We start from the raw sequence: 15754 nt of genomic DNA, 5'->3' as shown, positions 1-15754 counted from the left end.
TGTGAAGATGGATTTCAAACACCAGTGCAGGTTGTCTAGCACCCAAACTCTTGGATAATCACTGTATCAAGGAAAATTATTACCTGTGTGCGCAGACACTTCCATAATTAGAAAATAAACGGAAAGTTCCTGTAAACCCCTAAACTGTAAAAGTCAGGTTTTCACAAGAAGACTAAACTGATGTAAATACAAAGCCTTTGAGCACCTATCGATTTCTTGCAGGGATATTGCTGTGCATGCTGACCCAGTGCTACAGGAACTCAGGACAGCAAGGAATGACCATTTACTGCTTTGGCTCTCTAGAGGTCCTCCACGAGCTGTAAATGCCTTATCCGCAGCTTCTGCAGGCTCCCTGCTGCTGAGCGGCGTCGGGACCTGCAGCCTGGATTCTCTGAATAACCAAAACACCGCCCCTCTCTGCTTTAACCTAACAGCTGCTCACACTGCATTTAAATCAGTGGCAGCTCCAGGAATGTGGTGGCAGTGACTGCCACAAGCATGTCCCAAACTAGCAGTTGTCACTGATACAGAGGAGTTAATTAAGCTTGAACAGTGAGAGGAGCTTTCTGGGCCTGCCATGCATCTTCATTTTTGGCAATGACAGCACAAAGCAGCCTCTGCTTCTGTCAGCCTGAAAGCACAGCCCCGAGCCAGGATGCCCATGGAAATGCCTGAATGCAGATTGTGGTGCTACCTTACATCTACTGAGGGAGGAAAAAACCATGGTAAAATGGAAGTTTTACTGGATTAATTTCAGCAGGACTACTCGAGAGTACATGCAGGAAAGACAAGGGGTAAAGCGTGCATTGGGCAATTTTATTCTCCCTAAGACTGTAAAGCAGAATATGGGAAATACCTCCAAGATATCATCAGGTAACTGCACTTACTTGGTTATCAGCAGATGACAAATCCCTTTTCTGCCACTAAAACGCAAGAACTAGAACAGTACCATGGGCATGCTGCAGCAGCCATCTTTTCAACTTCCTTGGCTTTGTTGCAGACCTCTTTCCCTAAGTGGAAATGAATAATCATTATGAATGCAGCTCCATTAACTTATGTCTGCTGATTTAAAAAGGTCATATATCCAACAAGATGAGGAGAAAAAAATTAAATGTGGGAAAGCAAGGCTTTATGTATGTGGACATTCCTGAGCAGTACTAATTTAAAGTAGCATTTTCCACTCCAATTCTCTGGAGTTCCAACCTCAAAGTTCTCTTCCTTCCTCACTGAAAGGCTTGCCTCTCTCACAGCTGCAGGGCAGGAGTCCCAGTGCAGACCTTCGAGTGCCACTTCTGAACTGCCATCAGAGCTCCTGCTCAGCAGTACAGCTCTATGTCCCCAGGAGTAAGAATATGGGATCTCCTTCCTGCCATCTGCCTGAGAAACAGCAGCCTTGGAGGAGCAGTGAAGTCCTCCTTGGTCAGCTGGTGGCCTTTGCATCAGACCCTGCTTGGTGGCTGGTGGGACAGACCTTGCTGGGCCTGTGTTTGCCAACACTGCTGATAACTGCAGGCTTGGCACCAGGGTAGCCCAGCTGGATGGTGCTGCCAATTACCCTTATCCTCCATCTCACCTTCCCCACCTGCACTGCATCACTGCCAATTAGCTGGGTGGGACCTGAAGGCAGGCACCAACTTTCTCATGCACATGAACCTGCACACCAGGGACCATTTGTGGGTGTCACTGCAACACAAATGATAACCTTGGCTTCTGATTACTCTACAAAACACAGCCCCTGCTTAACAAAGGTTAATGAAATGCTGTTTACTCCATGTCAAAGCATGTTCATACAAAGAGTTTGATTTTCTTTCTTTAAACAGATAACTATCAGATTCTCACAGCTTTTTACTTCCAAGGGATACACAACTAGTTAATGAAGGACTGAAAGTGATAAAATATTACTCAAATAATAGATATTATTTCCTAATCTTGTTTCCTTTTCTACTCAATTCTAATATATCCTCCACTGTTACACTAGAAGATTCTAGTCATAAGAACAATTGCTACAAGACAGTTCAGTATAGCCCAAATGCCTTAATGAACATGCCCACAAGGACTCAATTCTGCATTGCATCCTTATTACAGCACTTCTCCAAGAGCCTTATTCCAGTTTACCTGTGTTAACAACGCTCCCCTCCCTGTTTGTGGACCCCCCTAAAGAACACCACCACAGTACAAAAACAACTCCAGAAACAGAAGGCAGGATTGTTTTTTCATCATTTCATCATTCATTCAAGATTTCTTTCCCTTTTCTTTGCCATCTGGTTGACTTCCAGCTCGATCAGGGAAAGTAGCTGAGCTGTGTTTTTCTGAAGCTGTTCTATTGACAAGAGCACCAATGTATATTCAACTGAACCTCTAAGTATATAAATAAATAATAAAATAAATACACCAAGTGTTGACTGTAGCATGCCAAAGCACAGTAATTCAGATGATAACATTGATAGATTGAAAGATTAGACCCCATAGATGCAGAAGTGTGTGAAGGCCATGTTTTATATTATCTTCAAGTTTTCTAATTGTCTGGCCCACACTGCCCTGAGCTGCAGTATTCTGTAACAACAGAGAATTGTGAGTTACTTCCCTCAATAAATACTCGGAAATCTCTTTTAACTGTCCAACATACTCAGTTGCTATCTAAAAGCAACTCTGACAAAGAATTCTGATCCAGTTTTCACTTGTTCTCTTGGGAGCTTCACTTGCACTCAGAGTTAACCTCGAGGACACGCCTCTCTTACCTAATCAGCGCACAAAGGAGCCAGAACCTCATTCTATATTCCTTTGAAGTTCATTATCCCTACTACTTCTAAGAACAAAACTTTAGTTTACTAGAAGTCTTTGTTATCCTGGAATATTTTGACTTGCTCAATTATTTCTGAATTACAGAATACCTAAAACATTCCGAGACACAAATGGTAAGACAAAACCAGTTCTCCTCACAAAGAGCCATTTTTTTCCCATAGCATGGGGGCGTAGAATATTTGTGATGTTGACATTTGTGACTTGGTAAATACCAGAACGTATACTTTGTACCAGACAAGCCTACTCAGCAAGAACTCATACATACCTGACTGTTCACAGGGAGCTGTAAAAGGAGCCATCCCATGTCAGAACTGAAAACTGAAATCAGGGCAGGGCAGCTGAATCCAGATCTTCAGGAGTAACCTGAGTAATGGGGTTGTACAAGAGAGCTGTAAAAAATAGCAACAGAAAACAATTAGAAGTGATTTTCCATTAATTACAGATGAGGACTTGGATTTTACATATAGATTTTAATGCCAGAAAACAAAGTGCTCTGAAACATTGACTTGCACATGTCAAGCATTTAAACAGTTCTGATTAACTGACCAATCAAAACTTGTATTATTTAAAACCCTGTCCAGAAGTTACCTTAGGGAAAAGCCTAGTATCTTCAAAAATACAAATATTCCTTTTAGTCCAGAACTTATCCCATGCCTAAAAGAGTATAATTATACCCATTTTCCCAGATAATCTGGGAGATTGCATCTTCATGCATTAAAGGAACACAAATTTCTATATTTGTTTCTTCCCTGTGAAATCAGTAAGCAGAGAAAGCAATAAAGCTACTAAATTAACATAATTTTTGTTATAACTCCAAAAGTCACATCTGAGGAGTGCCTGTGCATTTGAGACAACACTCATCTGCTCTTGCATGTAAGGCAGAGTTGTACTTCAACCAAATCCACAGATGTCTGAGGTTTCTGTTCAAGCCTATTCTTCAATACTGTGTAAACTGGCACACATTCAACAGTGCTACTGCAGATGAATATGATAGTCATACATTCCTCTTTCTGGAAATCCAGGAAAAGGTATTCAAAACAAGCACTTAAATAAATGAAAAGGAAAACACTAGATAAAACCAGTTTCCGCATGTTTTCAGGATTTTTCATTAACAGTTCAGGATCTAATCTGCCTTGGCCAGTGGTGGGTTCAGGAAGGTCTATTCCCTGACATACAGCTGCAGGCCAGAACCTTTCCTCATACATATAATGCTTTTGGGATGGTTTATCACCAATTTTACAACACTCACGTGGGATAGTGTTAGTACATTGGGTGCTTCTACCCTTGTCCCACCTGTACATAAATCAATCTTTACTCATGGGCAGACACAGCTGTCCCCATTCCTTCAGGCTGCTCCCTGACACAAGCTCTCCTGCTCTGACATCTGCAAACGCCCAAGACCTTCTGATACCTCACCCATGACTTGCTGGTCTGCGTCACCTGAGCACACCCATGGAGCACGTACACATTTCTGGCACTTCCAGCAACTTTCTTCTAAAAGGAAAAAACATCCAGGTTAAATGTGCATTGGGAGGTCTCTTAGTCAGTAACATACAGAACATTAAACACATGGTAATTTGTTTTGGTGACTTAACACCATTTTTGAGGCCTGTCATTCCTTTTCTATGACACCATTTAGATAAGGGAATTTGGGAGGGCTTGCAGATCCCGGATGCTGGATGCACACCCTTACTTGGTGGTGTAATCTGACCTCATCAATTATTCTGTGCAAACAAATGAGCACCTCTCCAGACATGCAAAATAATGGAAGAAACAGCCCTTGGCAAGTGTGAGATGTGGATGAGCTGGGAACTAGAACGTGGTTCTACCACAGAGCACCCCTGTGGACAAAGGCTGATAGACCCTAACCTCTCTCAAGAGCCATTCAACACTGCAGGTTGCAGCCCATAAAAAAAGAAATCAAAAGATAGAGAGCAGCAGTGCTATTACGTGATGATTTTAATTCTTATGTAGATGCTGGTCATGGATTATGACTGGGTTTGATTCAGCCACTCCCTACTTAGATCTAAAGGTATTGCTTGTCATTTCCTCAAGTGTTTGCAGTAAAACTGACATCCCAACCAGGAGAGACAGCATGCCAAACTACAAACTGGTGTTTTACTGCAACCTACTCTTTGATCCTGTCAGCACACTTGTACTTATTTTCTTAATATGCACTTAACATGGGGCTTGCTATGCAAGTTGCATGGTTTTTTTTCATGAAGCAGCAGAACCAGCTGATGATCTTACTGACTGGTGAGCTAAGTGATAAAAGATGCTAAAGATCAATACAAATACTTGATTTGTATATTGTATTTGTTCCTGTTGTAATTAGTTTAAGACCAGCTGTCTCAGAATTCAGACCAAATCACTGCTAGTAAAACCTTGGCCTTTGTTTGACAAGGCAGGAGAGTATGAAGGACAGAACAGAAACCACAATTTAGTATGGCACTACTGGGTCCTTGGGGCCACTAGTCAGGGTCCCTAAACAAATAATCAACATCTAGCATTTTTTCTTTCTGCCCCTATTTCTTGTGGGTTTTTAAGGCACAATCAGCCTCCGTCAAGGGACAGAAGTAATAAACTTGATAAGCAGGCTCATAAAAGAAAGCAGAGGACAGACACCACTGGCTCCATGTCACCCAGCCAGGGTGACAGCAAAGGTTATTTCCAGCAATGCAGGAACTGGGCAGCTGCAGAAACAAGCTGCCCTACCTCACCATAGTGAGGTATGCAGAGGCAGGTGTCCTCCACTTGTTGAAGGACTAGATAGGCACAGACTGCCAAGATTCAGATTTTCCCAGGGAAATAGCAGGAATATTTATCTCCTCCCCTTTGCCTCTCCCTCCTTCCCCCCCATCCCCTTTACCCATTTCAGCTCCCTTGCCATTCTTATCACTTGATTTCTTAATTCTCTAATCTTAGAGAAGCAAATGGAATCTAATAAAAATGTTCATTAAATCAGTGGTTCAGAATATTCCACCCTGCTGACAGAAGAACAACTTATCACTTTATGTAGACAACAAAGCAACACAAAAGGACTAAGAAAACCAAAACAAAACCTCAGATGACCATGTGGCCTACACACATTTTTTTGAGTTCATTTGCTCCACTCTGGACACTAGCAGAGAGCTGTTTTCCAGAACACCCACTCATTTTTTTGTATGGTGGAACTAAACAATTAGCTCAACCTCCACCATATTTAACATTTGTTTCAATAAGCAGAAGAAGCCTTTCACAAATGGTTAATACTGACTAGCATTGAGCTTCCCTTCTACAACTACAGTCAATTCCTTTCTTTCTTCCTATCTCTTCCCCCTTTTTTATTTCCAAGTTCAAACAAACACCTTGAGCATACAGGCAGCTGTTTCTGGCAACTATAGCTACTAAAAGGCATTTTGAACAGCACCAGAGAACACTGTCCAACACTTGTGACTTATGGATCAATAAGTCTGTCAAGATACCACAGAGCATACCTGTTCATGGTCTTAGAGGAAACTATCAAGTACTGAAGAGAAAAACACTCCCTCCATAAAAGCAAAACTGCCTGATTATGCAAGTTGTCCCCAAAGTGGACATTGTGTACTGTTTGGAGGGTAAGGCAGCAGGGGAGGTCCACCGACATTCCTATAAAAGCCCACTCCCACTGGCTGGGAGGGAATGTGTGTTGCTAGGACATTCTTCAGGCTTCTGAGAGTCAGCATCATCTGCAGCCTACTGCAATGAAGTGCAGAAGAATGACAAGCATCTCAGTAGAAGCCTGTGTGTGCGTGTGTGTATGCACGCCTGAATCTGGAAATGCCAGTGTGGTCAGCCCGATGGTATTGGAGATCCTGACCAGAGCTTCCAAAACATTCAGGACCCATTTCTTTTTCTTAGGGATAGAATCATACATGGCATGGATGCAGAAAGAGTAGAGAAAATAATTTCTGTACATGCACAGTCAGCTGGTTACAGTCTCACATAGGTCATGGGAGCCTAAATTCACAGACTGGAGTTTTCTGCAGAAATAGAGACCCACTTCACAGCACAAATAATTTCAATACCTTTCCCCAAAGGTATTTCATTTGGTACTTGTGTTATGGAGAGCACTAACCAACTCCCAGAGCTAGAACCACAGTGACTGTTCAGATGCTGTGGCGACCCTACAAGCTCTGCAGAACCGAGCATGCCGCGGGACCTCGGAGCTGTTTGTATCGCGAACCCAACGCGGGCGAGCCCTGTCATTTCACATTAAGTGCAAGCGCTGCTTTCTGCTCCAGGAAATGCTTTCTGCAGAAAGAGGACAGGAGTGCAATGTAAATGCCACAGAGTCCCATCCTTTACACAATAAGACTTCTCCAGAATGAGTGGAAAGAGACAACATACAAACAGAAAATCAGTGACTGCTCCCGAGCATCCCATTTACATCCCGGCAGGATCAGATCTGTGCTGTTACCCCATGAGCACCCGGTAACAGCACAAATCGTGCCACTCCGTTCTGAGCGGGCAGGGTCTCACTGGCACCACGGCTGCTCAGTGACCCGCGCAGAGCAACACCCCTACAGCAAGGGCGATTCCAGCAGCCTTTCATCACAAGCCCAGGCTCCCTCTTGGCACAGCAGCCCCAACTACTGCTGCCAATGACAGCGTGTCATCCACAGAGGGCATCAAGTCTATCAGCCCCTGCTCACCCTGGTTTTGGCTGAGCATCGCGGGGGGTGTGAATCACCGACCTGTCGCAATTGCCCATCACAGTTAATGAGCTGGGAAGAAAAGACCTTGCAACAAATCTCTTTGCTGAACGCAGCACCTTGTTCATGGTCTGAGACAGCTCTGAAGGCTCAGACTGACAATGCAATTACAGCATATAGAAATTTGCTCTACATTTTTGCTTGGCCTAAGCACATGAATACAATTTGGCTGCAGCCTTTCCAACCCATCTTTAAGTGTTTATCCCTTTCCCATGTTTTCTCACCTCCATGCTGGTTTTGACACACAAACTTACAACATACAACTTCTGGAGTTTCACCATCATCAATTCTGGCACTGTACTTGACATTTCGTAAAACAACTCTGCAAACAGGACATGCTGCAAGAAGGATTTCAAGCTGAGCAACGAACAAGCTCGTCATGAACTATATTCTCCCTGTGAATGACTTATGGCTGGAAGAGGGTATATTCCTATAAACCATGGCTGCTATTTCTCTTAAATTCAAGTAACTAACAAACTTGTCTTTTGTTTTTTTTTTAATCAGTGCTTCTTAAGGCATAACTAGCATCCCAAAATAATTAAAGCAAATGACACACAAGGCTTAAGGAGCATACATGCAACTCATTTTTATACAACATACTCGTGCATTGTAGGGGCTTTTCATAATCTTTTCAGTGTACACAGTAGCTAAGAAATCACCCCAAATTCTTGTTGCAAAGCTGCTGAGTTATGAATGACAAATGCCATAGCTCCCATCTCCCATGACTGTACCACAGAGCACCAAGAACTTGGATCACTGCACAGGAACAGGAAGGGCTATCTTCAAGTCTTCTCCCCAGGCCACGTTGGGAATCCATACAGACCTCCGTGCTGGGATGTGATTTCACAGCCCACATGATAGGACAAGTCTGTGTGGAGGTACATGACGCAGAATTTCCTTGGCAAATTCTCTCACCATGACATCAATGAGGGCAGCAACTGCAACTCCACAACAGGGAGTTGATGACAATCAAGTCTAAATACTCATGTGCTGCAGCAACAGCAACCACAAGGTTTGACTTCTCCCACCCAGGGTACTCAGACATGACTGGAATATCTGGCACACACGGCAGCAAGAGAAGTGTGATAAGTGTGATACTCTGTGATAAGTGACATGTCATAGCTCAATAAGCTCATGGCTCAATCACGAGTGGTGTTCACCTGATATCGAATCAATCTGTGGCTTACAGAAACACCCAGCTATCCCATCCCTAGCTGTGACACATACCCCAAATCAGGCACATCACCTCGGGTGCAGCATTACAAACAGCAGAATTGTCCCAGCCCACCTGTAAACGTCAAGCATTGGTTCATTTCCCCATTCACACATACCCCTCCAATGTGCATTACAATATTCAAACATTCCCAGTCATGGGGACAACTCCCTCTCTTGGTCACTGAAGCTGCTATTCAGACCATGAGAGGAAGCACACTTGGGTGGCTCTGCATTGCTAAGGGCAGGCCAGCAGCCCAGGCCGTGTTCTCCACACCCCACTCTCAAGGGTGACTGTGGCAGTGCTCCACTGCTCTGGCTGCCATCGTGGCTCGGCAGCAGCTCGTGCATTTCCGACATCTCCCTTGCTGATATACAAGGAGCGGTCACAGATCTGCATAATGCATTCCAGCAAGTTCAACGGGACACAACAGTGTAACAGAACACCATGGAGGGTGGTAAGACAGGGACACAAAAGAGCCACATACCTCTCAGAAGAACAATTCCAATTCTTTTGGTAGCTACAAAAAAAAAATTTAAATAGTGTATATATGTTTCCAGGTGATGACCACATAAAGCTAACACTGTCAGTGCCAATGTAAAGATGTGCCCTGCACTACCTTTATCCACCACTCCACTATTCTGACTTAGAGATTTCATTCTCGTGTCCTTGGGAGCATCTTGCAGCTTTTCTTGCATCTGCCCAATTCATGACGCCATTTTCTGCCTTGTTTTTAATAAAATTGTCTTTAATTCAAAGGCAATCAAAGTAACTCAAGCAGTCTTATTCCCTACACTGTAACTTCTCACCAGATAAGCATAGCTGGAAACTCAGTTTTCCATGCTAAGTGCACACTTCAGCTGTGGATGTGGCTAGCTTCATAACGTTCCTTAATTTTTATCATCTGAGTCTACTGGACATAATCCTTACTCTAATTTTCAATTCTTGCTGTCCCCTCTTGTCATCCAGGTGTCAGGAGCAAAGGTGCAGTATAACCTCCCAAAAACTATATAAAATCTCTTACAAGAGCACCACACTACTTTTATATCTTAGACATTGACACCAATCTCAGAAGAAAAAAAAAAACTCTCCATGCAGTATTTCAGTGGTAAACTTCAGCCACAATTAAAAATACAGCACTTCATTCATACTTGGAATTTCTAACATTCCCAGTTGATTATTCCTACAAGCTTTGTCTGGTAAGACCATGGTGGGATACAATTACTGGGCATAGATGGTGAGTGTTTGGAGGATCCTCATAATTTCAAGGAGATGACTTTCTGTTCAGTGTACCAGCTTTGGAACATGAAGTCCCCAGGTAGTTAATACAGAGAAATCTTGGACCTTGTACATTCAGGAACTTGACTTGCTACTGGATTAGTTGGGATTTGGAACATCACAGCACACAGGCCTGTAGGGAACAGCACCAGAGCTGCAGACAGTGCAGCAGCAACAAGAACAATCATTAAGTGTCACCCATTATATGCTGTGACACACCCTACAGAGAAGATTTTCCTTAGTTAAACCACGTCCAATAAAATCCTCTCTCAGAAGCAGTGACAAATCCCTGTGACAGGCTCACTCCATAATTGCCTTCTTGTTTCTCCATTTGGAAAAGAAAAGGTTTTTGGCACTAGTTTCCTGAAGATAATTGTGCCAATTTATCAGTAAGAAAAGCAACAACACCAATAATAACAGGGAAATACCACAACCCCTTCAAGTTCTTCTGTTTTTTTCCCCCAACAACTCCCTCATTTTCTTGGAATCACTTTCCTCAGTAAACTAATGAGAGAGCAGAACCCTAACCCTAACCTGAGAGCAAACAAGTATTTCTGCCACAAACTAGTTAAAGGAATGTTTTACAAAGCCAAAGATGAATAATAGAGCAGTGAAGTTCATTTTGTTCCCTCATATGCAAAAGGCACAGCAGAGTCTTCATTTACAGGCAGAAACTGATTCCAGGGGATCTGTGTTCCAGAAGCAATCAGTGCCACAATCACCTCTGCCTGTCAGGGGATCCAATTGCAGGAAAGGGTTTTTTAGTGACTGCAGTCCTAGGTGTGGTGAATACAGCACCCAGTCCCAACAGAGTTTAGCTTCCACACTCTCCAAGTCTCTCCTTGGGCACTTTTACATCTACATGGCAAAAATCTGTCAAGTTGGACAGATATATTGATATTTTTTCATTAAACTATTTCATTATCACAGAACAAATTCCTGCCTTCCAGAACAGAGGTAGTAAAGCTTGACTGATTCTCAACATCTCAAACCTACACTTTGGCAAAGCAGGATATTTTTCCTGATCCCTCTTTTCAAGTGGCCTTCATATCATATCCAAAATCATGTCATTACAACACTGAAAGAGCATGGAAAAAATCCCTATTCAAGCTCAAGAGAGAAAATACTATAACATGCTCTAAGACAGAATTTTAGAATACAAAGCAGTTATAACAACAGATGGCACCATCACTTTCCTCTGTAACTAATACTTATGATTTACATATATTTATGATAACATTCAGGACAAAAATATTTAGATTTTTCATACACTTATAAATTTTATCTTGCAACACAAAACACCTACACCATCTTTGATAAAGGATTACAGAGTTTACTTAAACATAGCTTAAGAAAACAATTTTATGAAACAATTATTTTGAAAACCAACTGGTGCTGAACAGTATAAATCAGCATCAGAGAGAAAATGCAGCAGAACAGTTTTCAACAGCCAAGCACAGCGAAGGCAAAAAGACAGTCAAAACATTTCATGTTTGACTGATATTGAAGTGAAAAGGAGCTTAAGTTACAGCATTCACCTAAGTGATCAAGCAGCCTTCCTGGCACAAGCCCAAAGCGAAGTCAGAATCACCTGACACGGAGCTGGAAGGCTTTGCCTCTCCTCATTAAGGACTCACATTTCCTGTTCTACTGAAAGCAGCACCCAAAAGTGCATTCCTCAGTGCAGATGTTAGAGATAGGAGTTGGCATTGCTTTGGCGAACATCCCTAAAAACATAAATCTAACTGACACATTAAAATATGAGGGAAGAATTGCAAGTTGCAGAATTTAGTTTGGGAAATAAAGTGCCAAGCACCGGAGAACACCGCCCAGTGACAGGACAGAGTGGCAGGGTATGGAGGAGACCCATACAGGTCACAGGTTTGCAGTGGGTGTAACAATACAGGTCCCAATAACCAGACACATCATGCTTGATTTCAGACCAAATTCACAAAAGTCATCAAGAATTATAAAATACCCTTAAACACACTTCTTTTCTTCATTGCTCCTTAAAAACAAAATAAATGCACACTCCTCATTCCCTAAAAAGCCACTAACCTGATTCTCACCCACTTTACCTGATGTAATTTCACAGATAATTTCTTGCATTTCTTCTGCTGGTGCATTTTTAACAATACCTGATGTATCTTGTCATTGGGTTCTTTTTCTCTAAAACTGTGACTGTGCTAGTTTGAATTTGAAAAAAAATAACTTCATCAGAACACAAGCTCTTTGCTAACTTCCTCCTGAATGATTTTAAAATGCACCTGTGCTCAAACAGAACCACAGCAGTACCATGGCACCTCTGTTCTCCAGAGGCAAGCTGTAGCTCACGAGCTAGTTGGCAAATCTGAAAGCAGCCCACAACCACAGCACAAGTGCTCGTGGAATCCAGTGATGAGGCATCATTCCATGAAGTAAGAAACGCTCATGACAAAAAGTCTCAGATCCCATGAACTGTAAAGCCAAGTGCCTGTGGAAGTGCCTCTGACTCTTCTTTCAATCAACTCAGTATTTCTTTATAAGCAATCCAATCAGTCTTTTGATATTTATGCTGTCCTGCTGCTTTGGGATCACCCAGCTTGGCATCATCTGCCCTGAGACAGGAGAAGCAGGCATTTTGCACACCAACCAAAGTAATTCCTCTTCTTATGTTCTTCCCATTTGGTAATGTAAACTACTTCCTGAGCTGGTTGCTCTCACTGGGGCCCTGCCAGTTCTGTCCCAGGTATAAAGGACTCTCCATATGCAGGTGTGTCCAAGGTAGGGCTCCACAGACCAAGGCAGGTGTCCCTAAGCTGTTTCCAACGGCAAGTGAGTGAGAACTGTTCTGTTAGCCATAGCAGAGGTCAGTCACCAGGTTAAGAGCATCCTCACCATCACTGTGGTCACCACTTCCCCTTCTCACTGCAACACTCAGCAAAGGTTCTAGAGGCTCACAGCTTCAAATTTATTTTCCTCCTCTGTCAAATCAAATCCATCAGTGATCTTTAAACTCCACAGCCCCTTTCATTCTACAAGCTGAATTTTGTTTGTCCTTACCCTGTTGGCCTCTTGAAGCCTTTTCCCCAATACTTCCATTATGAAAACAACAAAAACCAAAGGTCACATGATACATGTGTCTATTGCATTTCCCAGGGCAAAAGTACACTAGGAAACCTACTCCAGTATATAATTTGGTCTTGAACCAAAAGTTGATAATCTTAATGAAAAGCTAACCCTAGTAAGAGCAAAGGAACCAGCCAGGAGAGGTGAACTAATTGACTCCAAAGTTATATCATCAGATGGAGTTATTCCATTTCTACCCCACTGACTCACACTACAGAAACTCGAAAACGCACAGCCTTTCTTGAAAATCACTCAGCAAACAGAACTAGCAAGTCACCATCATCTTGATTCTTCTGTTTTCCTATTACTAGGTATCAAAAGCTCCATAATGTGGCAGCACCAAGCCTACTGGCTGCAAGTTCAAACCTGCTTTTTGTCTGCATTCACAGCTGGAAAAAAACATCAGCTGTGCACCTTCACCTGTGCCAAATATCTTTTGTAAGCAAGCCAGACAAAATGCAAGGCACAACCATGGAAGTTTGGTAGCCTAATTACTAGAGCAAATCTCTCCTTGTGCCTCGCTGCAGAAAAAAGAAATGGAAAAATTCAACCAATAGAACCACATCAACTTAAAAAAAAAAAAAATCAAAAATTCAATCATAAGCCCCACTAGTCCCAGTGACAGTGGCTTACTAAAATAAAAGTAAGTAAAACTTTACTTAAAGTAAAACTTTACTTCTAAGTAAAAATTACTTAGAGGGTGAACATGAATGTGTAGATATGTAGCAAAAGATCCATCTCAAGGCAGTGTAATAAAATAAGGGGGGGAATATCAAAGTAATCTTAAAGCTTTTCAAGAAATAATAAAAAAAAAAAGAATTCCATTACCTAGTCCTTTAACTCAGATACAGCCTAAATTTAACTTTTGCCCATTAAAGTAAATGTAGTTACAGGCTGGGAAATTTAAACTGTATTACCCTAAGAGAGCAGAACATCAGCAATAAGCACCAACATCTCATGTGTTCCATTGGCTCATTTCATGACAGAAACTGGGCTTCAGACATACACATCACATTTACAATTTGGTCCCCATTAGCAACATAACACAGCCCAGGTATAAGGCAATAATTTAACCTCAGTGCACAATTCTCTGTCTCTCATGGATACACACAAGAAAGAGGGATGTACTACAGCAATAGGCTCTTAAGTAACTCATAACTTGTGTGACTGATGCCTAAATAACAAATAACACTTCTGTCCTCCTTGCATCAACTCTACTGCTTCAAGCCTGATTTGCAGACTGAATCCCATTAGGCAAAGAGTAGCAAACAAATGCAGACTGTCATGGGGGAAGAAAGCTACCCAGTGCCACAAAGCTGTGCTAGTGCTCACACCAGAGGGAATGCAGTAATTCCACTAGAATAGGACACGTCCAACTACTTCAAAATGTTTAGGCAAACACTATCAACATGGAAATTGATGTTAATTACATTACCCTATGTATTCCACAATTTTTAGTGCATTAAAGGATTGCAAAGAAAAGAGCTATAAGAAAACTCTTTTTGGCAATGAGTTGCACTATTTTTAACAACTAACAAGAAAATCCTTGCTGTAGGGGAACAGCACAAGAAGTTCATCCATCTGCAGGGTTAGGTACACACCTCACTGATCTACAGTGCTGCATTCCCCACTTCCCACCTCAGCAGTGCTCCTTTTTTCCATTTATAACAAGTAGCACACTGGTAAAGCCCATTTGAGACAAACTCAAGTGTTTCTTATGGCATTGATTTCATACCAGACAATACAAGCACACAGGAATGTCATGGTCACCTCTCCCTCAGCAGTACCCACATGGCAGGAACTGCTACTGTGCTTGCTCACCACAGCTTCCTGAGAGACAGATGATGGTCATTCACAAAGGAAGTTGCATCCACTTCTGCTCCACTGTTATGCTCATCTATTGCCTGTTACTCAGGAATTGTTCAAAGGACATGCTTACCTGTCACACTTGCACTCGCTGATCCCAAAGAAGCACCCTACAGCAGTGTTACCTCTCTTCCTGTACTTAAGTTCACATTTGTAACGTGTGAATTGCAGCAAGTTACAAATGAAAAGGCTTTCAATCAAACTTCTCCAGAAAACAGCTGTAGGTGAAATCCAGCACATGAGCTCAGACCAGAAAGGGATTTAAGAGGATCATCTTCTGAGATGTAAGCTGTCATGCTTTTATTTGCAGTGATGAATGACATCCGAACTGGATTGTCTATTGCTGCAGTTGCCATAGGGAAGGGACCTGCTCACACATAGCTTTGTTTGAATTACAGCACACCAAGCAGAGCATACAACACCAACAACAACGCAGCCCTGTAAATAAAAAAGTTAAGTGTGAAAGGGAGAAGGAAAGAATAAAAGAAAACTATCATTTCACGTTCAGTCTGTTTCTACCCTTCAGTGGAGGGCATGGATCTCTGTGCTACTTGAATGCTCAGCTACCATTTTCCAAAAGCAATTGAATGAATGCTGAAGGACAAAGGTGTCGTTCTGGAAGACACAGCTTTTTGCAGCACAGTAGCCCTGAAATGTTGATTCAGTGTCTCTTCAGCTCAGATGAGTGATAGGAAATCCATCTGTCAGCAACTCTGTGACTTCATCTGTACTGCCAAAGCAAGGAAGGGAGGTC

At 42.3% G+C, this 15754-nt stretch overlaps 1 long non-coding RNA gene across 1 annotated transcript in view; it reads right to left on the bottom strand.

Moving 5' to 3' along the window:
- Positions 1–827: 827 nt before the first annotated feature.
- The window catches only part of LOC135447019 (uncharacterized), a 41731-nt gene continuing 26804 nt past the window's right edge, over positions 828–15754 (bottom strand). Inside the window, exons 5-7 of the long non-coding RNA XR_010439975.1 lie at positions 4219–4296; positions 3068–3191; positions 828–1010 (exon numbers count right to left, since the gene is read on the bottom strand). This is a non-coding gene — a long non-coding RNA (uncharacterized LOC135447019). The remainder of the gene's footprint in view (positions 1011–3067; positions 3192–4218; positions 4297–15754) is intronic.

Source organism: Zonotrichia leucophrys, chromosome 4, assembly GCF_028769735.1.
Source record: "Zonotrichia leucophrys gambelii isolate GWCS_2022_RI chromosome 4, RI_Zleu_2.0, whole genome shotgun sequence".
Taxonomy (NCBI): domain Eukaryota; kingdom Metazoa; phylum Chordata; class Aves; order Passeriformes; family Passerellidae; genus Zonotrichia; species Zonotrichia leucophrys.
Note: the sequence above shows the minus strand (reverse complement) of the source record. Positions and strands in the feature narration are given on the sequence as shown.